Here is a 26,198-nt window from a genome sequence, read left to right as displayed (position 1 = left end):
CTCTCTCTCTCTCTCCTCGAAATAAATAAATAAAAACATAAAAAAAAAAAAAAAAAGAAAACAGTTTGGCAGTTCTCAACATATACCTACCATATGATCCAGTCATCCTACTTCTAAAACTACATAAAAAGAAATGAAGGTATATAAACACACAAAAACTTGTACCCAATTATTCACAGCAGCCTTATATTAGTCAAAAACTGGAAACGATTCAAATGTCCATCAGCACGTAAATGGATATAAAAAACTGTGGTATATTCATGCAGTGGAAAACTCTACAGCAAAAGGGGGGGGCACTATTGAAACATTCAACAATATAAATGAATCCCAAAAAAATTATGCTGAGTGCAAAAAACGTGACAGTAAGAATGCATGCTATACAACTCTACTTACATAAAACTCTAGAAAATGCAAACTAGTCTATAGTGATGAGGGGAGAGGGGTAGATGGGAGAAAGAGGAAAGACAGATTATAAAGGGACACAAGGAAACTCGTGGGAATGATGGATGGTGATGATTCAAGGGTGTGTACATATGTCAAAATGTACCCAACTGTACACTTTAAATACCTGCAGTCTATGGCAATTATACTTCAATAAAGCTTTTTTTTTTTTAAGTGAGAAGAATAGATTAAACAAGAGAGCACAATGTTGATACTTAATGAAGCTGGGTGAGAAGAAGTACGTTATATTTCTCCTCTCTTTTTGTGTATAGCTGCAGTTTTTCATAACAAAAAGATTTTGTTGGGGCATCCTGCTGGTTCAGTCAGTAACTAGAGTATGTGACTTTTAATCTCAGGGTCATGAGTTCAAGCCCCACACTGCGCACAGAACTTACTTTAAAAAGAAAAAAGGCCTTGTTAAGCTTCTGAACATCCAATAACTAAAATACGGAAAATAATAAAATGTACCCCCTGGGATCACCATGAAAACAGAAGCAGCTAATGTGTCATAGCCAGATACAGTAGATTCTAGAAAATGAAAGCTCTTTTCCCTCCCTGAACATCTAGCCTTTACTAATTCCTCCCTACTAATTGTTACACCTCATAGTCTGAACCCATCACACTGACACTCGTGTAGGCCCTGAGCCTTTCTGATGCATCAGTCTTGTTTCTGTGGGCAGCGCAGTGCACTGATGGACTGTGCTCTCAGAGTCCAAGAGCTTCATTATAAGAGCTGGCTCCAACGCTTATTGGCTGCAACATCTTGGGCAAATCAAACATCTTCTCCCTACTTTTAAGTTTTTATTTATTTATTTTAAGAAAGAGAGAGACAGGGGTAGGGAGAATGCTAGCAGGAGATACAGAGGGAGAGAGAGAATCCTGGTAAGTGCTAACAATGCGGCTAACAAGGGGCTCAAACTCATGAACCGTGAGATCATGACCTGAGCCAAAATCAAGAGTAGGAAGCTCAAAGGACTTATCCACCCAGGTACCCCGATCTTCTCCCTGCTTAAGCTCCCTTATCTGTGAAATGGTGAAATCAATAGTAACTACCTTATAGCATAGTTATAAAAACTGCAGAAACAACACCTGGAACTTGGTAAGTCCAATACAAATGTTTGCTGCTAATTATTATTTTTTATTTTTATTCAAAAGCCCTAAGTTCTTTTGAGCTATCAATTATATATTTTCAACAACTTTTGTTCCCCCAGAAGAGATTAGTACATAGTAGCCATTTAGTAATTCTTTTAAGACAAAACATTATTGTATCTACTCCTATAATTAAAAAAAAATCTTAAAATGGTATCTAAATATACACAAGAAAACACTTCTAACTCTACCCTTGAAATAAACTGAACTTTATGTGCAAAAAAAAAAAAAAATGCTCACAGGATAATAAAATCTAAAATGCTTAGGGGAGCCTGGGTAGCTCAGTCAGTTAAGTCCCTGACTCTTGATTTTGAGTCAGGTCATGATCTCACAATTTCATGGTTATCAAGCCCTGCATCAGGTTCATGCTGACAGTGTGGAGCCTGCTTGGGATTCTTTCTGTCCCTCTCTTTCTTTCTGTCCCTGCTTGCATGTTCACTCTCGCTCGCTCTCTCTCTCTCTCTCACTCTCTCTCACTCTCTCTCTCTCAAAATAAATAAACTTTAAAATAAAATAGCTAAAGGTGAGTACTTACTCTGTGTCAGCGCTCTAGCAGGCAAGTTCTTTACATGCATTTCTATATTTTATCCTCATTACCACCCTATAATATTATTACTACTCCTTGAGGAACTTAAAGAGGTTGAGATCCCATGGCTACCAAGTGGCAGTCCTGGGATTTGAACCCAAGTCTAACTGCTGAGTGTGAGCCTTACACCACCCTCTACATAGTAACTATTAAAAACCAGAAAAAAAGTCTGAGACATTTAACCATAATTAACCACATTATGTTAACTATAAGCTCTCTGAGGACTTTTAAAAGTACATCTCTTACCAGAGGTGCATGGGGAAGTCATTATACATAGGCACCCTAAACTGATGTTTTTATAAACATGAACAAAACCACATGAAGTTACTACAGGCGTCATTAACAGCTACTGGTCCTGGTCCTTTGTCTTTATTTATCTACCACAATGCAAACACAGGGAAATGTCAGCTCGTGAACATCAAGTAACAGCATTTACGACAAATGAATCAGGAGTTTTCAAAAAACAAAAAAAGCGGAGAGAGGAAAAACAAAAGTTAACATTTAAAATTGAGAAGCATTTATGAAACATCAACCATCTGTCACAGAATTACAATCATAATAAACCTGTACATGTCCCTACTCTTCAGCATAGATTTTTGGCAAAGACTCTCACAACTGAAACCAAATCATCTAATGTATAACACTAGGAATAAAGGAGCATGAAACTGTAAAACCAGAACCTCTAAGATCTCACCCTTACTAGACAGCTGGAAATGCTAAGGCCTCCTGAGGCCTGAAACCCAGAATAGCATTCTTTTCAGAGACTGCACCTCACCACCCTAAAGCATTAACTCCCCAGACTTAAAATCCTGAATTTCTGGGGTACTGGAGGAAAAAGCACTATGGTAGATTTAAGAATTTTTTGATGAAGTAGTTATAACTAAAATGAATTACATGAATGAATTCATGGACTCCTACCTTCCTTCCTTTCTAGATCTGTTGTTCTCACACATTCTACCCTTAATCCTGTCACTCTAAACCAGTGATATTTGCCAGCATATCCCATACCCTCTCCTGCCTCCTACCTTAAATGTTATCATTCCCTCTCCCTAAAATGTCCTCATCTACATAATCTCCTGATCAATTCTTACTCCTCTAGACTCCTGGAATCCTTCCCTAATACTCTTCTGTGCACCCACGCACAGGGCATATCTATGTCAAAGCAAGAGCATACTACATCAAAGCACTACTTACGAATAGCTCCCAATGTCCTATTATTTCCAGCTCTTTACCTGCAGCTTTGAAACATATTATGGTCTCAATAAATATTTACATATGGGTAAATAAATTAATGAAGGATCGAAACAAATTCTACTGAAGTCACTTAGTAGAACAATTATACCAGAAAACTGAACATCTGATTTAAATCATGCTTAACAGGAAAAATCCAACTGTGGCCTTCAAAGTAGTCTTTCAGTGAACAGTCTAAGAAAATTCATGAAGAGCACACAAAGGTGACATCTTTACAACATGAAGTCAGGGTAATATTAACCAATATACACACAAAATGCCATACACATAGAACTCTTAGAACTCATTAAAATTAAAAAAAAAAAACTGAAAGGATTTAACTCGTATAAGTCTATTTAACTCAGTTAAGTCTATTTGCCTACGGCTTTACAAAATGTCAGTCTACATTTTATAGTAGATGTATCTTTCTATAAAAGAGTAAAGCAGAAAAATATTAACAAATATACAGAATTCTTACTGCATCATCACATGCAATGGATCAAGCTTTACCTAATACCACTTTGTCTCCAATCCATAAACTCCTGTCATATGAAAAGGAACATGAAAATCTCACCTATAACCTAAGCACTGCACCCCTACTGTGTAGCAACCCAGTAACAGTTCAGGCATTTCCTTCCATAAATGATGTATTTTAAACTAATGTTTAATTGTAGAACTGCTTATTCCCATAAAACTGGCATCTATTAAATTTACATAGACTGGAGAACTACCATAATATCAAAGGATAATAACCATTAGTTTTAATATAAGGAAAAAGAATACAGAATTTCACTTCAGAAAAATTCACTAAGATCCACATTTATGTTTTTGTATTTGTCTGCATCTATGCTATATTTCACAATAGAAATCTTTAGAAACATTTAAATAAATTTTTAAAACTAGCAATATAAGTTGCAAAATATTTTTCTCATGGCATCTCAAAATGCATCCAAAAGGAAAATTTAATCATTTAGCTTAAAAAGTAACCAACCTCTTTGCTTACAAAAGGAACATCATACCAATTTCCAAAATCAATTACTTCATCTTCAGTTTCAAGGGCAAAATTCTCACTTTCAAAATGTCAACTGATTCAAAAAAAATCCAATGATTCAGCAAAATAATAAAGATGCTTGTTAAGCAAGACTGTGTTTAAATAGACTTAGAAATGTTACTCTCAACCAGGAGTAAATTATCAAAGGAAATAATACTGCAAGGTTACACTACTTTCTAGCACAATATCATCATATTAATATTTTAATAATAACTGAGTCAGACTGTTGTCAGACTTTATAAACACTTAGGTAGAGGGGATACTGACTCTTTAAGTTTATTTATTTTGAAAGAAAGAGAGGGAGCACGAGTGGGGAAGGGGCAGAGAGAGGGGGGGATACAGAGGATTGAAAGCGGGCTTGATGCTGACAGCAGAAAGTCCCATGTGGGGGGGCGCCTGGGTGGCTTAGTCGGTTAAGCGTCCGACTTTCGCTTAGGTCATGATCTCGCGGTTCGTGGGTTCGAGCCCCGCGTCGGGCTCTGTGCTGACGGCCAGCTCAGAGTCTGGAGCCTGTTTCAGTCTGTGACTCCCTCTCTCTCTGACCCTCCCCTGCTCAAGCTGTCTCTCTCTCTCTCCTAGAAATAAATAAAACATTAAAAATTTAAAATAAAAAAAAAAAAAGAAAAAAAAAGAAAGTCCCATGTAGGGCTTGAACTCAAAAACCAAACTGTGAGATCCAAATCCGAGCAGAAGACAGATGCTCAACTGACTGAGCCACCGGATGCCCCTCTTTTTTTTCTTTTTTTTAAAAGTATGCTCTGTGCCCAATGTGGGATTTGAACTCACAACCCCAAGAACAAGAGTTGCAATGGTCTACCAACTGAGCCGGCTAAGTCACTGAGCAAGTGACTCTCTAGATCTCAGGGTTGTGAGTGAACCACAATGGGCATCGAGCCTATTAAAACAACACACACACACACACACACACACACACACACACACACAAACACACACATACCTCAGACCACCCTGATAGACATATAGTATATAATTACCATTATAGGTTGTACTGGTGTGTCACTTTAATAAAAGCACTTTTTATTAGAGCAATTCTCAAGGTTTTCAAGTACTTTAAGCTAAATACTATCTAGAAGAATGTGTTTTTTAATGCTTTTTACTTATTTTGAGAGAGGGAGGGAGGGAAGAGAGAGTGCAGGGGGAGGGAGGTGGAAGCGACAGAAAAAGATACAGACATAGAATATGACGCGGACCCAGGCTCTGAGCTGTTGGCACAGATCTTGATGCAGGGCTCAAACTCACGAACCGTGAGATCATGACCTGGGCTGAAGTCAGACACTTAACTGACTGGGCCACCCAGGGACCCTTCAAATATTAATTGTTTATTAAGTAAAGCTAATTAAGTTTTTCAGTGTTCTGGTTTTCAGTCTGTCTTCCCTTCATCTAATCTAAACATTCAACCATGGTTATCAACAAGAAAGATAATAAATTATTCAATTGGATACATATTCCAAGTAGTTCTACTTCATCCCCACAATGTTCTCCCCTCACCATATCTATCCCTTCTGTTCCACTTCCAAATGGATGGTATTTTGGGCATGGGAACTAATTATTAAGCCTATTTAAATCACTGTTGTCCATAACCATGTCTTAAGGTAAAAGGAGTATTTTACTAAATAGACAAAACTAGTAAAACGAAGACTTACTACCAATATCTAGTTCAAAACATGGTGACTTTATTCTTTGCCTTTGAAGATACAGCTGAGGGAATTCTCCTACATGACGGGCACGTATTTCCTATTTTTAAATATTTTTATTGTTTAATAAAAAAGTACACAAAAAGAAAACTCTGCAATGAGTTACTATATAGCAAACACATACTGTAAAGCAAACCACAGTCCAAGTCAAGAAATAGAACATTGCAAGCATTCAGAGCCTCCTGGGGTGTCCCTCTAAGATCGCAAACCCCTTCCTTTCCCTAACCTCTCACCACAACTCTGACTTCTGAGGCAAGTTCTTTTTTGTTTTTTAATCATTAATAGCACAGTAGTGAAGCAAACAATTCTGGTTTATTGGATATACTCTGGCATCTACTATACAGATACATACTTTAGACATGAATTTCATCATCCAGACAACTGTTTGTTTCTCATTACAGGGGCAATGGGTCCAACAGACTTACTGGGTGTTTTCTGTTCTTTGGGGTTTTTTGGGGTTGGGGGGGGTCATGCATCTTCATCCCAGAAATGTTATCCAATCAATTCTGGTACCTATTTATAACAAGTGACATCATGACAATAAGAAATGACTGTATCTAGCAAAGGATACCCACACGTAAGAGCTGTGAGGGTGAGTCATGAGCCAAATTGTACAAGTGTATGGTGATGCTGATGAGTAACTAACCAACAGCCCTCACATCTAGGAACTGAATCAGTGCCAGAAAGCCATCTGGATGGCAAACAGTAACATGAGAAGAATTTTAAATAGCTTTACAGCTGTAGAAAAAGAACTATTCCAGGCTCTGAACCTCTCAGCTCTGTCTGCTATCATTTTGAAAATAAGTTGTAATACACAAAAATTAAAGCAGCATCCTAAAAAGCTGGCATTTCTCCCAAGCCACTTCAGGATTACTACTTTAGACACTAGTTTAACTTTGGTCTATGCCAAGTATTTCTTTGTCTGTTTAAATGCTTTTCTTCAGAGACCAATTATCCTCCTAAGCTATTCAGCCATGAATGACAAAATGCTTCTGTGTGTAGCTTTCATTTCCCCTTCACTACTGACAGTAAACAGAGAACTTGAAAAAATACAGACAGCTAGAAAAATCTAAGAGATATTTCCCTTAGTACCAACACTCTCTTTCACTGCCTATTCTATCTAGAGGACACGGTAGGTCAGGAGGGGCAGGCTGAGTGTCATCTCAGTGCTAGGCTTGACCAAGAGACAAAGACAGTGGAAAAAAATGGAAATTCAAGTTAATAAATATTTATTAGCTACGTATACTTTTTAAGATACCGTAACACACACCTGACTGAAGGAAGAAGGGCTTACAAAAATAAAACATGAAGCAGTGTACAACCCAGCCTGTACCAGAGCACCTAGGTCAGCTGAGAAACATGAATGAGAGACTTGTCTGTTCTGTTTCATTCAGATAGTGAACCTTCTCAGGCTGCTGGAAGTAATAAAACAGAGTGATAGTAGAGGCTCATATTACTGACTGTAATATTTTCCATCTCAACCCTTACAAAGCCTCAATCACAAGAGACGAGGATAGACTATTGGAAAAGTAGGTATAAAGTACCTGCCTGAACTTCACAAAGAAGGTTGGAAGGTAGTGTCTAGGGCCACATTATCACTGTCATGAGACCCCACCACTCCTGCCACACACTACTCTGCCTCTGACCTCTGCACAGCAGAACAAGTACTGGGAGTTACACAGTATGGAGTATAATAATTTATTATAGGTCACTATGTCTACATTCTCAAAAAGTCTGAAATCTTCATCTATTTATGCTTCAAACTCCACTTTTGGCTATTGTTCTACATCTAATTTATAACAATACTCTATAGTTATCTAATAAATCACATTTTATTTCAAAAATTTCAAATACAGCATTGTTTTTAAAACAGAATTACTTTTTTACTTGCCATGAGAACTTTAAAGATCTATTCTTAACAACTTTCAAATACACAATGCAGTATTATTAACTATAGTCACCATCCTGTACATTACACCCCCATGACTTATTTATAACTGGACATTTGAACCTTTTGACCCTCTTCACCATTCTGCCCACACCTCACCCCTGCCTCTGGCAATCACCAATCTGTTCTATGCATTAATTAGTTCAGCCTTGGGTTTTATTTCTTATTTAAGATTCCACATATAAGTGACATCATATACTTGTCTTTCTTTGAATTATTTCTGAGAATAATGCCCTCGAGGTCCATCCATATTGTCACAAAGTATTTCCTTCTTTTTATAGCTAAATAATATTCCTGTGTGTGTGTGCGTGTGTGTGCATGTGTGTGTGTACCACAACTTTTTTATCCATTCATCCTTCAGTGGACACTGGACACTCAAGTTGCTTCCACATCCTGACTACTGCACTAATGCTGTAATGAACATAAAGATAGAGACATCTTTTTGAGTTAGTGTTTTCATTTCTTTCAGATAAAAATTCAGAAGTGGGACTGATGGATCATATGGTAGTTTTTCGAGGAATTTCCATACTACTTTCCATTCTGGCTCTGACAGTTTCCATTTCCACCAACAGTGCACAAGGGATCCCTTTTCTCTACATTTTCACCAGTACTTATTATTGCCTCTCTTTTTGATATTAGCCATTCTAATAGGGGAAGGCAATGATCTTATTGGGTTTTTTTAATGATAATTTCTCTGGTGATTAGTGATGTTGAGCACCTTTTCATGCACCTGTTAAACATCTGCAAGTCTTCTTTGGAAAAATGGCTACTCAGATATGTGTGAATTTGGGTGAGGGCAGGGTACAACTAATTTGTACGGGTTCTTTATACCTCTCGGATATTAACCCTTCATCAGGGATATGATTTTCAAATATTTTCTCCCATTCAATAGGTTGCCTTTTCATTTTGTTTATGGTTTCCTTCGCTAGTTTGAGGTACTCCCACTGATTTTTGCTCCTGTTGCCTTTGCTTTTGGTGTCAAATCCAAAAACTAATCATCAAATCCAAAAATAACATTGCCTGAGAAAGAATGAAATCTGGCCATGTGTAGCAACATGGATGGACCTTGAGGGTGTTATGCTGAGCGAAATAAGTCAGGCAGAGGAGGACAAATATCATATGTTTGCACGTATAGGAGGATTAGGAGAACGTAACGGAGGACCATGGGGGAGAAGAAGGGGGGAAATAGTGGGGGAGGGGGAGAGGCAAACCATGAGAGACTCTTGAATGCTGAGAACAAACTGAGGACTGATGGGTGTGGGGGGGGGGGGAAGGTGGGCATGGAGGAGGGCACTTGTGGGGATGAGCACTGGGTGTTATATGGAAACCAACTTGACAATAAACTATTTGAAAAAATAATAACATTGCTAAAATCAAAGGAGGGAAACTTACTGCCTATGTTTTCATCTATGGATTTATGGATTCAGATCTTAAATTCACATCTTTAATCTGTTTGAGTTAATTTTTGTGTGTGGTAAAAGATGGATCCAGTCCATTCTTTTGTATGTGGTTGCCCAGGTTCCCCAGCACCTTTTTATTGAAGGGTCTGTCCTTACCCCCACTGCATTTTCTTGGCTCCTTTGTCATAAATTAATTAAACATATAGGCATGGCTTTATTTCTGGGCTCTCTATTCTGTTCCATTGATCTATGTGTCAGTTTTATAACAATATCACACTGTTTTGATTACTATAAGTTTGTAATACACTTTGAAATGAGAAAGTGTGATGCCCCTAGCCTTGTTCTTTCTTATGATTACTTTGACTACTCAGGATCTTCTGTGGTTCCATATGAATTTTAAGATTGTTTATTCTATTTCTGTAAAAAAAAAAAAAAGCCACTAGAATTATAATAGGGATTGCACAGAATCTGTACATTGCTTTGGGTAGTATGGACACTGTAATAATATTACTTTTTCCAATCCAGAAGCACAAACTATCATTTTGGTTTACTGTGTCTTCTTTATTTCATCAATGTCCTATAGTTTTATGTGTGCAGGTTTTGCACCTGCTTTGTTATATTTATTCCTAGATATCTTATTCTTTTTGTTGCAATTATAAACGGGACTGTTTTCTTAACTTCCCTAATAGTTTGTCAGTAGAGAATTTCACAGATTTTTTAGAATGATTTTTGTATTTGCCAACTTTACTGAATTTATTACTTCTAACAGCTTTTTGATGAAGTTGTTAGGGTTTTCTACATCTTACCTTCATTTCTTCCTTCCTAATTCCTTCCAATTTGGAGGTCTTTTATTTCTTTTCCTTGCCTAACTGCTCTGGCTAGGACTTCCACTAATATGTTGAATAAAGGGGTGAGAGCAGGCATCCTTTTCTTGTTCCCTGATCATAGAGGGAAGATTTTCACACTTTCTCTACTACTCAAGCTGGGGCTTGTTATAGATGGCCTTTATTGGATTGGCCTATGTTTTTCTTTGTACTCTGTTGAGAATTTTTATCAAAAACGCATGTCAAATTTTGTCAAATGCTTTGTCTACATCTACTGAGATAATAACATGGTTTCTAAACCTTCATTTTGTTGGGGCACCTAGGTGGCTCAGTTGGTTAAATGTCCAACTTTGGCTTAGGTCGTGATCTCATGGTTTGTGAGTTCGAGCCCCACATCAGGCTTGTGCTGACCGCTCAGAGCCTGGAACCTGCTTCGGATTCTGTGTTTCCCTCTCTCTCTGTTCCTCCCCTGCTCATACTCTGTCTGTCTGTCTCTCTCTCTCTCTCAAAAAAAATAAATATTTTTTAAAAAATTTTTAAACCTTCATTTTTGCTAATGTGATGTATATCACTGACTAATTTATGGATATTAAATCATCTTTGTATCCCCAGAATAAATTCTAAATGATCACAGTATATGATTCTTTTAATGTATTGCTGGATTCAGTTTGCTAATATTTTGCTGAGAATTTTTGCATCTATGTTCATCAGGACTATTGGCCTGTAATTTTCTTTTCCTGTGGGTCCTTGTCTGGTTTTGCTATCAGTGTAATGCTGGCCTCATTAAATGAGTTTAGAAGAATTCACTCCTCCTCTGTATCTTGTGAAAGTTTGAGAAGGTTGGTATTAACTCTTCTTTAAATGTTTTGCAGAATTCACCAATGAAGCCATCTGATCCTGGACTGTTATTTGTTGCAAGTTTTCAGTTACTGATTCAATTTCCTTTCCAGTAATTTGTCTGTTCAGATTTTCTACTTCACCATTCAGATTTGGTCAAATGTATGTTTCTAAGAATTGATTCATTTCTTTTAGGTTGTCCAATTTGTTGGTGTTAAAAGAGCATTATTTTTGCCTCTCCTCTTCTTAATACACCATTTAAAATACTGCTTAGCTGTGGAATGTGATGTTCAATTTTATTCACTCATACCACCCACATCATTTACTGTCACAGATGACTTACTAAGAGAAGAAATAAACTGAAAAATGTCATTATTATTAATTTTATACCACAAATACAAAATCTAAACAAAAAGGTTTGCTGGCTGAATGCAGCTCTTAAAACCAACCTATACTTTTCCTCTTGATCATTTTTTCAAGTAAAAGCTACTATTAGAGGTTCATCTGACTTTATTTCCCAGCTTCAAAAATGACACCATCTGGAAACTGAAAGGATACTCTTAAGGAATTTAAAATGTATTGGCTAAAACACTGCAGTGAAAGATAGCTTTAAGAATCCAAATAATCTGGGGCACCTGGGTGACTCAGTCAGTTAAGCATCCGACTTCAGGTCAGGTCATGATCTCACAGTTCGTGGGTTCGAGTCCCGTGTCGGGCTCTTTGTTGACAGCCAGCTCAGAGCCTGGAGCCTGTTTCGGATTCTGTGTCTCTCTCTCTCTCTCTAACCCTCCCCTGCTCACACTGCCTCTCTCTCTCTCTCTCAGAAATAAATAAAAACATTAAAAAAAAAAGAAGAAGAATCCAAATAATCTAAAAGAGTATTTAAAAACTAGCTGCAGGGGCACTTGGGTGGCTCAGTCGGTCAAGAATCAGATTTCAGCTTTGGTCATGATCTCACAAGGCATGAGTTCGGGCCTGCACTGGGCTTTCTGCTGTCTGCAAAGACCCTCTGTCTCACTCTCTCTTTCTCCCTCTTCCTCATTTCAATTTAAAAAAAAAAAAAAAAAAAAACAAGAAGACATCATTTCATAGATCACTATTGGTGGGAGAATAAATTGATTCAACCTCTTCCAAAGAGTCTGGTATCAAAAATTCCATTACTAGGGACATTATATAATAATTACAGGGTCTATCCATCAGGAAGAGCTAACAATTATAAATGGCTATGCACCAAATTCGGAGACACCTAAATATATAAAAGAATTAATCACAAACATAAGCAATCTTATTGATAAGAATGTGGTAACTACAGGGGACTTTAATACTCCACTTAGAGCAATGGACAGATCATCAGACAGACAATCAGTAAAGAAACAATGGCCCTGAACGATACACTGGACCAGATGGACTTGATAGATATATTTATAACTCTACATCCCCAAACAGCAGAATATACTTTCTTCTCAAGTTCACATGGAACATTCTCCAAGACAGATCACATACTGGGTCACAAAAATAGCCCTCAATAAATATAAAAGAACTGAGGTCATACAATGCACACTTTCAGATCAAAATGCTATGACTTGAAATCACCCACAAGGAAAAGTCTGGAAAACTTACAAAAGCATGAAGGTTAAAGAACATCCTACTAAAGAACAAATGGGTCAACCAGGCAATTAGAGAAATTAAAAATATATGGAAACAAATGAAAATGAAAATACAACAATCCAAACCCTATGGGATGCAGCAAAGGCAGTCCTAAGAGGAAAATACACTGCAATCCAGGCCTATCTTAAGAAACAAGAAAAATCCCAAATACAAAATCTACTGCACCTCTAAAGAAAATAGAAGCAGAACAGCAAAGACACCCTAAACACAGCAGAAGAAGAGAAATAATAAAGATCAGAGCAGAAATAAACAATATAGAATCCTAAAAAACACAGTAGAACAGATCAATGAAACCAAGAGTTGGTTTTTTGAAAAAATAAACAAAACTGATAAACTTCTAGCAAGGCTTCTCAAAAGAAAAGAGAGAGGACCCAAATAGATAAAATCACAAATGAAAATGGATTTATTACAACCAATCCCTCAGAAATATAAGCAAGTATCAGGGAATACTATGAAAAATTATATGCCAACATATAATTTTGGACAACCTGGAAGAAATGGACAAATCCATAAATACCCACACACTACCAAAACTCAAAAGGGAAGAAATAGAAAATTTGAACAGACCCATAACTCGTGAAGAAACTGAATCAGCAATCAAAAATTTCCCAAAAGATAAGAGTCCTGGGCCAGATGGCTTCCCTAGGCAATTCTACATTTAAAGCAGAGTTAATACCTATCTTTCTGAAGCTGTTTCAAAAAACAGTAATGGAAGGAAAACCTCCAGACTCATTCTATGAAGCCAGCATTACTTTGATTCCCAAACCAGACAGTGACCCAGCAAAAAAAGAGAACCACAGGCCAATATCCCTGATGAATACGATGCAAAAATTCTCAACAAGATACTAGCAAACTGAATTCAACAGCAGGTAAAAAGAATTATTCACCATGATCAAGTGGGATCCATTCCTGGGCTGCAGGTTATTCAATATTCACAAATCAGTCAATGTGATACATCACACTAATAAAAGATAAAAATCATATGATCCTGTCAATAGATGAGGAAAAAGCATTTGACAAAATACAGTATTCTTTCTTAATAAAAACCCTTGAGAAAGTCAGAATAGAAAGAACGTACTTAAGCATCTTAAATGCCATTTACGAAAACCCCACAGTTAATATCATCCTCAATGGGGAAAACTGAGAGCATCAGGAACACAATGGGGAAGTCCACTCTCACCACTGTTGTTTAACATAGTGTTGAAAATCTTAGCCTCAGCAATCAGACAACAAAATGAAATAAAAGACATCAAAATTGGCAAAGATGAAGTCAAACCTAGACTTTCCACAGACAACATGATACTCTACATTGAAAACCAGACAGACTCCAACAAAGTCTGCTAGAACTGCTACATGAATTCAGCAAAGTCACAGGGTACAAAATCAATGTACAGAAATTGGTTGCATTTTTATACACCAATAATGAAGTAACAGAGAGAGAAATCAAGAAACTGATCCCATTCACAATTGCACAAAGAAACATAAAATACCTAGGAATAAACCTAACCAAAGATATAAAAGATCTGCATGTTGAAAACTATAGAGAGCTTATGAAGGAAACTGAAGAAGACACAAAGAAATAGAAAAACAGGCCATGCTCATGGATTAGAAGAATATTGTTAAAATGTCAATTCTACCCAAAGCAATCTACACATTCAAGGCAATCCCAATCAAAATTGCACCAGCATTCTTCTCAAAGCTAGAACAAACTATCCTAAAATCTGTATGGAACTACAAAAGACCCTGAATAGACAAAGTAATATTGAAGAAGAAAACCAAAGCAGGAGGCATCACAATACCACACTTTAGCCTCTACTACACAGCTGTAATCATCAAGACAGTATGGTATTGGCACAAAAACAGACACATAGACCAATGGAATAGAATACAGAACTCAGAATGGGACCCACAAATGTATGGCCAACTAATCTTTGACCAAGCAGGAAAGAGTAGCCAAAGGAAAAAAGACAGCCTCTTTAACAAATGGTGCTGGGAGAACTTGACAGCAACATACAGAAGAATGAAACTAGAGCACTTTCTTACACCACACAAAAATAAACTCAAAACGGATGAAGGACCTGAATGTGAGACAGGAAACCATCAAAACCCTGGAAGATAAAACAGACAACAATCTCTTTGACCTCAGCCACAGCAATTTCTTACTCAACACATCACCAAAGGCAAGGGAATCAAGAGCAAAAATGAACTATTGGGACCTCATCAAGATAAAAAGCTTCTGCATGGCAAAGGAAACAATGAACAAAACTAAAAGGCAACCAACAGAATGGGAAAAGATATTTGTAAATGACATACTGGATAAAGGGTTAGCATCCAAAATCTATAAAGAACTCACCAAACTCCACACCCGAAAAACAAATAATCCAGTGAAGAAATGCGGAGAAGACATGAACAGACACTTCTCCAAAGAGCACATCCAGATGGCCAAAAGAGACATGAAATGATGCTCAACATCACTCACCATCAAGGAACTACAAATCAAAACCACACTGAGATACCACCTCACGCCATTCAGAATGGCTAAAATGAGCAAATGAGGAGACTATACATGCTGGCAAGGATGTGGAGAAATGGGCACCCTCTTGCGCTGTTGGTGGGAATGCAAACTTGTCCAGCCCCTCTGGAAAACAGTGTGGAGGTTCCTCAAAAAATTAAAAATAGAACTACCCTATGACCCCTCGATAGTACTACTAGGAATTCACCCAAGGGATACAGGAGTGTTGATGTATAGGGGGACATGTATCCCAAAGTTTATAGCAGTACCTTCAACAACAGCCAAATCATGAAAAGAGCCTAAATGTCCTCAACTGATGAATGAATAAAGAAGATGTGATTTATATATACAATGGAATACTACTTGGCAATGACAAAGAATGAAATCATGCCGTTTGCGGCAACGTGGATGGAAGTGGAGGGGATTATGCTAAGTGTAATAAGTCAGTCATAGAAAGACAGATACCAAGTTTTCACTCATATGTGGATATTAAGAAACTTAACAGAAGACCATGGGGGACAGGAAGGGGGAAAAAAGTTACAGAGAGGGAGGGAGACAAACCATAAGAGACTCTTAAACACAGAGAACAAACTGAGGGTTAATGGGGGGTAGGGGAAAGGGGAAAGTGGCTGATGGGCACTGAGGAGGGCACTTGTTGGGATGAGCACTGGATATTGTATGGAAGCCAATTTGACAATTATATTTTTAAAAATTCTATTATTAGGTATTCATGTCACATGCACATGAATGTTAAAAGTGGAATTTTTCATAGTATCTGAAAACTAGACACAACTTAAATGTACATTAATAGAATGGATCAGTAAGTTGTACTGAATATTTCACAAAATGGAAAATTAACAAAATATAGCTATACACATGACTATGAATGAACCTTATAAACAATGTCAGGGGAAAAAAAGAATACACACAATATGATTTCATTTACTTAAGTATAAATACAAAGTTAAATATTGTTCAGAGATATAAATGTTGATGATAAAGCTACAGAGGAAAACAAGGAAATAACAAAATATTCAGCTAAGAGTAGCTTAAGGAGAGAAAGAAAAAAAAACAAAAATAATAGAATAATGCATATAGGACTGACTTGGCTGTTATGCAGAGGTTGTTTTTTTTTTTATTGTTCTTCAAATTCAATTTTAAGTTTTCATCTGCTCTTCTGTATATATGCTAAATTTCACACCTTTTTTTTTTTAATGGATTAAGAGCAATAACATATGTAAACCTCCTAGGCAGCACCAGGCATGGAGAATCCATTTGATGGGAACCCATTCCCCATTTTGTTCTGTGACCTTCAAGTCAAGTTCCACATTTTTCCTCTCACCTGCAGCTGTTCTCCAGCACTGCTCCAACCAAAGAATCTGGACTATCCTCATGTCCTTACTGCTTTCCCTTATAACCTTTGTCTAGATTCTGGGAGGGAACTGGTATCAGCAGCTAGGACAAACAGTTATGATTCTGCTAAACTTTATTCCTACTGCCCTCAACAGTATCTAGATAGTGAGTTCCTGAACAACAGGGACAAGATCTTTTATCCTTCAGGTTCTGTACAGTGCCTGATACAAGACATCAGTAACTATCTATCTGCTCAATGACAAATAAATAAATAAATAAATACAAACATTACAGAGTTAAGCTACTAGCTACAAATCAACTTTAAAATCAGTCTGGTGCTTATTCATGTCCCCTAGGTCCTTTCACAGCATTTTTGTTTTCTTTTCTTTTGTTATTGTTTATTTATTCTTAAGAGACAGAGGCAGAGCATGAGTGGGGGAGGGGCAGAGAGAGAGGGAGACACAGAATCTGAAGCAGGTTCCAGGCTCTGAGGTATCAGCACAGAGCCTGATGTGGGGCTTGCACCCACAAACCACAGGTCATGACATGAGCTTAAGTCGGACGCTTAACTGACTGAGCCAACCAGGCTCCCCTTCTTTTGTTTTTCACTTGAAATATAGTTGACATACAATGTTATGTTAGTTTCACATATTCAACATAGTAATTCAACAATTCTATAGCCCCTTCAGTTTTTTTTTTTTTAATGTTTATTTATTTTTGAGAGAGTATAAATGAAAGAGAGGCAATGAGAGAGAAGGGGACAGAGGATCTGAAATGGGCTCCACGCTGACAGCAGAGCGCCTGACGTGGGCCTGAACCCATGAACCATGAGATCATGACCTGAGCCAAAGTCAGACACTTAACCAACTGGTTAAGGTGCCCCAGCCCCTTCATAGTTTTAAAGAAGACCCTCTTGGCTGCTCAGGAATAGCAGAAAGGTACCTCCAAAGTTGCGTTAAAAGTATCTGCCTACTGGGGCACCTGGGTGACTCAGTCAGTTAAATCAGAATTTCAGTCAGAAATTTCAGAAATAAATTTCAGTCAGAAATCCTGACCTGAGCTGAAGTCGGGCTCAGGATTTCACAGTTCCTGAGTTCAAGCCCCGCGTTGGGCTCTGTGCTGCTGGCTCAGAGTCTGGAGCCTGCTTCTGATTCTTTGTCTCTGTCTCTCTCTGCCCTACCCCTGCTTGTACTCTGACTCTTTCTCTCTCTCAAAAACAAACAAACTTTTTTTTAAGTTTAATAAAAAGGGGCCCCTGGGTGGCTCAGTTGGTTAAGCGTCCGACTTTGACTCAGGTCATGATCTCACAGTTTGTGAATTCAAGCCCTGCATCAGGCTCTGAGCCGTCAGCACAGATTCTGTGTCTTCCTCACTCTCTCTGCCCCTCCCCTGCTTGCACTCTGTCTCTCTCCCAAAATAAATAAACATTAAAAAGAAAAAATTTTTTAAGTTTAAAAATAAATATCTGCCAACCAAAACAGTGGATTTGTCATCATGGGCTGTATATAATAATCTCAAACCATTATAATAATTCTTAAAACTTTGAATAAAAAATTAACATCTTTTTAAAAATGTTTTTATGTTTATTTTTGACAGAGAGAGAGGGAGAGAGAGAGAGAGAAAGCAAGCACATGAGCAGAGAGGGGCAGAGAAAGAGGAGACACAGAATCGCAAGCAGGCTCCAGGCTCTGAGCTATCAGCACAGAGCCCAATGTGGGGCTAACACTCACGAATCATGAGATCATAACCTGAACTGATGTCAGACACTTAACCAACTGAGCCACCTATGCAAACCAAAAATTAACATCCTTTTTAAAAGTAACATAAATTATTTTCTATTTCAACTCTATTACAAATTTTTATAAAATTCTATTTAAAATGTACTCTATATATTATGCATGAAACTTGTTAACCTTCCACATAAACAAAACAATGATATTTAATAACATGTGACTATTTAGCATGCTCTTCTATTGGAAAACTGTATGGAGATCAACAAGGCAGCCATTTACACTGCCCCTTATATACTACTTCCTCTGTCATGTGGCAGTCAAATGCTAAGTGAGATGCTTGCAGCAAAGAAAACAGTTTTGAAAGGTCATGCTACACAGATAGCCAGAATTTCCTTCACAATATCCTTACTGTCTATGGCAGACTATATGACAATCTGACCACAGTTATTCTCTGAGTAAAAGCAAAAACCATGTTATCAAAGGACCAGAAACAGTAGGCACTCAACAATATGATCTTTATGAACATTTTCTCTAACTGCGTAAACACTCAATACACATTGAAGGAAAAGAACCCTAAGGCAAAGACAAGAACTGGAGAAGGGGAACTAGTAAAGACCAGAACACAACTTTAAAGCAGTTTATTCAGTGTTCATGTAACATGGTAAGAAACTTCTAAAATAAGCTTTTTGATATTAAAACATGTAATTTACCAGCAAAAAGAGTAATGGTGAAGACAATGAATATGATCTATTTCAAATTTTTCAAATCTTAATGACAATTACAATCAAGTTGCAAAGTTTCAAAAACCTCTAAGGAGCTATAATCCCATCAATATTCTTTCCCTCAAAAATTCTTATTGGTCTATTTACACATCTGAACAGAGAGTATCTTTTCTGAATTGTTACACGAACAATGTGTTAGTCAACAGCAAGAGGAAAATTTCTCTATTTCTTATAAATTTCCAATCTCAAAGGTTAACAAGTATACTCTTTGAGGGGGAAAAAATCATTCTAGGGGCACCTGGGTGGCTCAGAGAGTTAAGCGGCTGGATTTGGCTCAGGTCATGGCCTCACAGTTTGTGAGTTGGAGCCCTGCATCAAGTTCTCTGCTCTCAGCACAGAGCCTGTTTCAGATCCTCTGTCCCCCTCTCTCTCTGCCCCTATCCCAGCTTACGTCTCTGTCTCTCTCAAAAATAAATAAACATTAAATAAAAAATCATTCTAGCTCACTTAATCATCTTGTCCCATCCTGGCAAATCATACTTATTCCTGCCTACTAATCAAAACACATAGCTTTCTCCTGAGCCAAGCAAAAATACTTATTAGTACATTTGTTATCATAAGCAAGTTACACAGACATAGTAACCATAAGTTTCTGGCAGCACATTCTTTTTAAGCCTCCAGAATTTTAATTCCTATGAAGCTGTCTCATTAAAATTTAACTGGAACACAACTTTCTTGGGGCACCTGGGTAGCTTGGTCTGTTGATTTCGGGTCAGGTCATGATCTCGCAGTTTATGAGCTCCAGCCCTGCATGGGGCTCTGTGTTGACAGTGCAGAGCCTGGATGGGATTTTCTCTCCCTCTCCCTCTCTCAAAATAAATAAATAAACATTAAATCTTCTCTTTTTTCAATGTTTCTTTATTTTGAGAGAGGGAGAGAGAACGTGGGCACACTGCAAGTGCATGCACTCTTGAGAGGGGGAGGGGAAGGGAGGGAGGGAGAGAGGGAGGGAGGGAGAGAGAGAGAGAGAGAGAGAGAGAGAATCCAAAACAAGCTCCAAAATGCCCAACGCAGAGTTCAAACCCACAAACCCTGAGATCATGACCTGAGCCAAAACCAAGAGTTAAATGATTAACTGACTAAGCCACTCAGGAGCCCCTTTTTTAAAAAATGTTTATTTTATTTTTGAGAGAGAGAGAGAGGGCAGGGGAGGGGCAGAAAGAGAGGGAGACAGATGATCCAAACGTGGGGCTTAAACTCAAGAACTGTGAGATCATGACCGGAACCGAAGTTGGATGCTTAACTGACTGAGCCACGCAGGTTCCCAGAGCATCCAATTTGATTTTAGCTCAGGTCAAGATCCCAGGGTCATGGGACTAAGCCCCTCTTCGGCCTCCAGGCTGAGTGTGCAGCCTGCTTAAGATTCTCCTCCTCCTCTCTCCCTCTGTCCCTCTCCTCCACCAGCACACATGCATGTTCTCTCTCTATCTCAAATAAATAAGTCATAGGGATAAAAAAAAAAATACAGGTATTAACTGATCTACGAAAGACTTAAATCAGGATATATGGTCACGCTATCATTCCAGTACTTGGGAAAATGACCACTGCATCCTAAAAACACACTACGTATGGATTTAATACATGACTTAGAGCTGAAATATTCACTTTATCACCTCCTCTTCACTCTTTATTCTATTGGAAGCTTATTTTCAGTCACAAACCATCCTGAAGTGGTCCCTACTATCCAGCAGTGACCTAAGTGCCAACTCCAGAAAAGTTTCAGTTTTCAATGAGTCTCTCTAGAAAAGCTTTCAACAATACTGACCTCACCTCTCCACTTCATGAAGCTCTGTTAACTATGGGGTAAACATAATCCCAAATATCAGACTATTTTAATCGCTTCTCAGCCTTTTGGCTAAGATCAAATCCAAATACCAGACTATTTTAAAACAAAGGCTAGGGAGGAAAAAAAACACAAAGCCTAGGTTTTCTACCCAACCCCAAACATAGAGATTAACTAAAATATTTAGAATCTAAACAATATTTACATCTTCCTTTTTTATTTAACTTCTGGAAAATTAACATAAGTAAAGATACAAAATTGGACACTTACCTCAAATTGACAGCCCCCATTTCAGCCTTTTAGGATAACAGATGATAGTATTACTTATTTTTTTTAAATGAAGTTTTCATGGAAGACTTTCAAATTAGAAGATACACTACAAAAAAAAGGTGAAGATAAAGGTATTAACACCTAAATGAGCTAAGTTAAAAATAAATTTGGGGACACCTGGGTGTCTCGGTCAGTTAACAGACACTTAACTGACTCTTGATTTACCTCAGGTCATGATCTCACGGTTTGTGAGATGGAACCCCGAACTGGGCTCTGTGCTAACAACACAGGGCCTGCTTGGGATTCTCTCTCTTCCTCTCTCTCTGCCCTTTCCTTGCACACACTGTCTCTTTCTCTCCCAAAAATAAACATTTTAAAATAACAATAAATAAATAAACATTAAAAAACAAAAAGAAATCTGTCCACTTTAAAAAATAGAAGTGAATACGGGACACCTGGGTGGTTCAGCTAAGCTTCCCACTTTGGCTCAGGTTACGATCGATCTCACGGTTTGTGGGTTCGGGCCCCACAGCAGTCTCTCTGCTGTCAGCACATAGCCTGCTTCAGATTCTCTGCCTCTGCCCTGCTCGCACTCTCTCTCTCTCAAAAATAAAGAACATCAAATAAATAAATAAATAAAAATGAAATGATAAAACAGAGGTGCCTAGATGGTTCAGCTCTGGTTATGTTCCCTTGGTTCATGGGCTCGAGCCTCAGGTCGGGCTTTGTGCTGACAGTACAGGGCCTGCTTGGGATTCTCTCTCTCCTTCCATCTCTCTCCCTGCTCCTCCCAACATGCATGCCTGCATACATGGTCTCTCTCTCAAAATAAAATGGATAAACTTTGAAAAAAATAAAATAAAGTAAAATAAATCTTATTATTTGTATGACATTTGAATGCTTATAACTCTATTTTTAAATATGGGAAAAATATTAAAAAAAAAAAAAGAACCACACATGAAATCCTAATGAGAGACAGAAGGGACTTAAGTGGACATCCTATACAACTATCTAAATTCTCTGATTTAGATCACCTCTTTCTTGAAACCTTGTTTCTGTAACATGCTAACTTTCATTCTACTTCTCAACTACGTCATAAGCTATCCCTCTACGTCATAAGCTGCCAACTACAGATAGCTTTTTTCATTTTTCCTCCTTTCTCCTTTAATATCTGACATACACAAAATATATGGAAAGATGCACGCAAGAAAACATAAGATGAACACTGTAAATCACCATCCCACAGGAGAATAGTAATAACATTACATCTACATACATACTCCTCTCATCTCCACCTTTATCTTGAATAACTATTTCATTAGGCTTTAAAAAATAAGTTTGTCACGTATGTAAATATCCCTAAACAATGTTTTGTTTAGGTTTGTGTCCCTGGCTTCCTTTTTCAGCTTGATAAATTCATATGCTGTATGGAATCTTCAGGGACTTGAATTTTGTCACTCAAATATTTTTCTAAGCTTTATCCATGTTACTTTTTGTTATTATTTTTTTATTATTCTACAGTATTCCATTACATAAATATACTATAGTATATACTATAGTATATACTATAGTATATTTATGCATTCTATTTTCAGGCATTTGGATGGTTTACAGTTCTTTGCTTTTATCAACATTATTACAAAAGTCTCCAGGTGCAAATGAAAAATAATTTCTTTAGGGTAATGGTTTAAACCTATAACTGGAATTGGTGGGTTAAACAACATGGAAATTCCCAACTTTACCAAAACACCAAATTGTCTTCCAACTCACTCTACCAACTCACCAGTAGTATGTAAATCTTGCCAATGCTTGGTACAAATTTCTTAATTGGTGGCAATACAGAACATATACAACTTTACTGTGATTTCAGTTTGTATTACTTGATGTGATTACCTTTCACATGTTTTACTTTTTTGGGGTTTTTTTTTTATCTTTCAGTGAGAGAGAAAGACAGAGTGAGGAGGGGAGGGGCAGAGAGAGGAGAGAGAATCCCAAGAAGGCTCTGCGCTGTCAGCACAGAGCCCAACATGGGACTTGAACTCATGAAACTGTGAGGTCATGACCTAAGTCAAAATTAAGAGTCAGACACTTAACTGACCGAGTCACCCAGGCACCTTTCAAATCTTTATTAAGTATCTATGTTCCTTTCTGCATTCCTATCTCACAGTTTTTAGCCAATTTTATTTGTTTTTTTTTTCTTATTAGTTAGTAGGCTTTATATATTCAGGACCAGGCTTAGTTACATAATATGCAGGGTCCAACACAAAAATAAAAACAGGGCCATTATTCAAAAATTATGAAGTTTAGGACAGTGATAATTTAGTATTAAAATAAGTGTGAGGCCCTGTGTGACTGAACAGGTTGTACATCCATGAAGGTAGCACTGTTTAGGACACTAATTCTCTATTATATATAGGACAATTATTTTTTTTCCAAGTTTGCAATAATTTTTTCTAAGTTTAGTTTATCTTTTCATTTTCTTTATGGTGTCTTTACATGAACATTAATTTTAATGTGGTCAAAACTATCCATCTTTTTTAAGTTAATCCTTCTGTCTCATTGAGAAAATCCTATAGTCTTCACAAAGTTTTACGGCTTTACCTTCCCATGAGTCCAAAACCATGGGTGCTTTCCAATGATCAGTGGGATCACAGCCCTCTCCTCTCAGCCATTATGCCCTGTTCTTCACTAATAAAATCTTAAAGGACTTTATGACCTTAATTGATAGAAGCATCCTAATCACATCATTTAATTCACTTCTGGACAAACCCACTCAAACTGGATTAGAGCACAAAGTTTGGAACTATTTACATCTTGTCACTAATACTTAAAGTCAGAAATTTTAATAAAAATTCCAAGCATCTGATTAGAACATTTTACATTTAAATATTTAAAAGGAAGAAAAATCTTCAAGTTTCATAAAATAGTAGGAATCATAGGAGAGCAGAATTGTTACTTCAAAGCTTGAAAATCTTTTCTATTTAGTATCTTCAAAATAAAATTGTTAGGAAGCAAGTAATTGAATTCTAGTCTTGGTTTCTTTGTTTTTGTAATAAGGTCCATAAGATTCTTTTTAAAATGATAAGAATGTTATAAAACAAACTTTAGAACAATGTCAAAATATATCAAACTGCTTACTTTTCCAAAAGGGAATCAACCAACTCAAAAAAAAACAATTTGCAAAAAAAAACAAAAACAAAAACCAATTTGTTAGTGCAGGATGCTAATAGCGAAGCTATGTATGTGGGGGCAGGGATATATGAGAACTCTGTAATTCCTACTCAATTTTACTGTGAACCTAAACTGCTCTAAAAAATGATGTCTTTTGAAAATGTGAAAAAAGATATGTATCACAAATGCTACTAAAAAAAAAAAAAAACAAGTCTGAGGGGCACCTGGGTGGCTCAGTTGGTTAAGCGTCCAATTTCAGTTCAGGTCACGATCTCATGTTTCGTGGGTTTGAGCCCCACACCGGCTTCTGTGCTGACAGCTCAGAGCTTGGAGCCTGCTTCAGAGTCTGTTTCCCTTTCTCTCTGCCCCTCTCCTGGTCGTACTCTATCTCAATCAAAAATGAATGTTAAATTTTTTTTTTAAAGAAATAAGCAGTTTGACACAATATAAGCTAATACTGACTGTAAGTATACTGATTACTCTTCTTGAACAGTCAACAAAATTACTGATTTATTCAAACACACAATTCAATAAAATTTATTCTTAAAATTCCTAGTAAAGCTTTAGGTAAAAACAATGTTCTTAATAACCTTACACATGAAGAATCACTCTTACAACTTTATTGTGAAAAGAAAGGAAAAAATTCTGGACAAACAATAAATATCCCTTAAACTTTAAAAGGATAGGTGGATCACACCAGTCAGACTGGCTAAAATGAACAACTCAGGAAACTACAGATGCTGGCGAGGATGTGGAGAAACGAGAACCCTCTTACATAGTTGGTGAGAATACAAACTGGTCCAGCCACTCTATAAAACAGTGTGGAGGTTCCTCAAAAAATTAAAATTAAAAAATTAAAAATTACCCAAGGGATGCAGGAGTGCTGATGCATAGGGGCATATGTACCCCAATGTTTATAGCAGCACTTTCAACAATAGCCAAATCATGGAAAGAATCTAAATGTCCATCAACTGATGAACAGATAAAGAAGATGTGGTTTATCTATACAATGGAATACTATTTGGCAATGAGAAAGAATGACATCATGCCATTTGCAGCAACATGGATGGAACTGGAAGGTATTATGCTGAGTGAAATAAGTCAGTCAGAGAAGGACATATACCATATGTTTTCACTCATATGTGGATATTAAGAAACTTAACAGAAGACCATGGGGGAAAGGAAGGGGGAAAAAATAGTTACAAACAGAAAGGGAGGGAGGCAAGTCACAAGAGACTCTTAAATACAGAGAACAAACTGAAGGTGGGGGATGGGGAAGAGGAGAAAGTGGTGATGGGGATGAAGGAGGGCACTTGTTGGGATGAGCACTGGTTGTTGTTTGTAAGCCAATGTGACAATAAATTATAGTTTTTAAAAACCAGAAAAATAAAATAAAATCCTGTTTAAGAGTGAACACAAAAAAAAAAAGTCAGGTGGCAGGGGCAGAGTTCAAAAGTTGGCCTATGACCAAACCAAAACCCCTATACAGATTCTATCTCTAGTCCTTGTTCAAGTAAAAGTACTTTTCGGGGTGCCTAGGTGGCTTGGTCACTTAAGTGTCTGACTCTTGACTTCAGCTCAGGTCATGATCTCATGGTTGGTGGGTCCAAGCCCTGAGTGGAGCTCTGCACTGTCCGCGCAGAGCATGCTTGGAATTCTCTCTTTCCCTCTCTGCCCTCTCTTTAAAAATTTTTAATAAGTACTTTTCTACAGGAGCGCCTGGGTGGCTAGTCGGTTAAGCGTCT

At 37.4% G+C, this 26,198-nt stretch overlaps 1 protein-coding gene across 4 annotated transcripts in view; it reads right to left on the bottom strand.

The window, feature by feature from the left end:
- The window catches only part of PIK3CB (phosphatidylinositol-4,5-bisphosphate 3-kinase catalytic subunit beta), a 164,462-nt gene that overhangs the window by 102,755 nt on the left and 35,509 nt on the right, over positions 1–26,198 (bottom strand). For 2 of the 4 annotated variants that reach the window (XM_039218206.1, XM_039218207.1), the window contains exon 2: positions 21,283–21,388. The exons of the other annotated variants lie outside the window; for them this stretch is intronic. The gene's annotated coding sequence lies outside the window, so the exon portion shown is untranslated. The remainder of the gene's footprint in view (positions 1–21,282; positions 21,389–26,198) is intronic. 4 annotated transcript variants of the gene reach the window in all.

The sequence above is a fragment of the Hyaena hyaena genome, unplaced genomic scaffold (assembly GCF_003009895.1).
Source record: "Hyaena hyaena isolate Hyena2069 unplaced genomic scaffold, ASM300989v1 scaffold_745, whole genome shotgun sequence".
Taxonomy (NCBI): Eukaryota; Metazoa; Chordata; class Mammalia; order Carnivora; family Hyaenidae; genus Hyaena; species Hyaena hyaena.
This window is presented reverse-complemented; position numbering and strand designations above follow the sequence as displayed.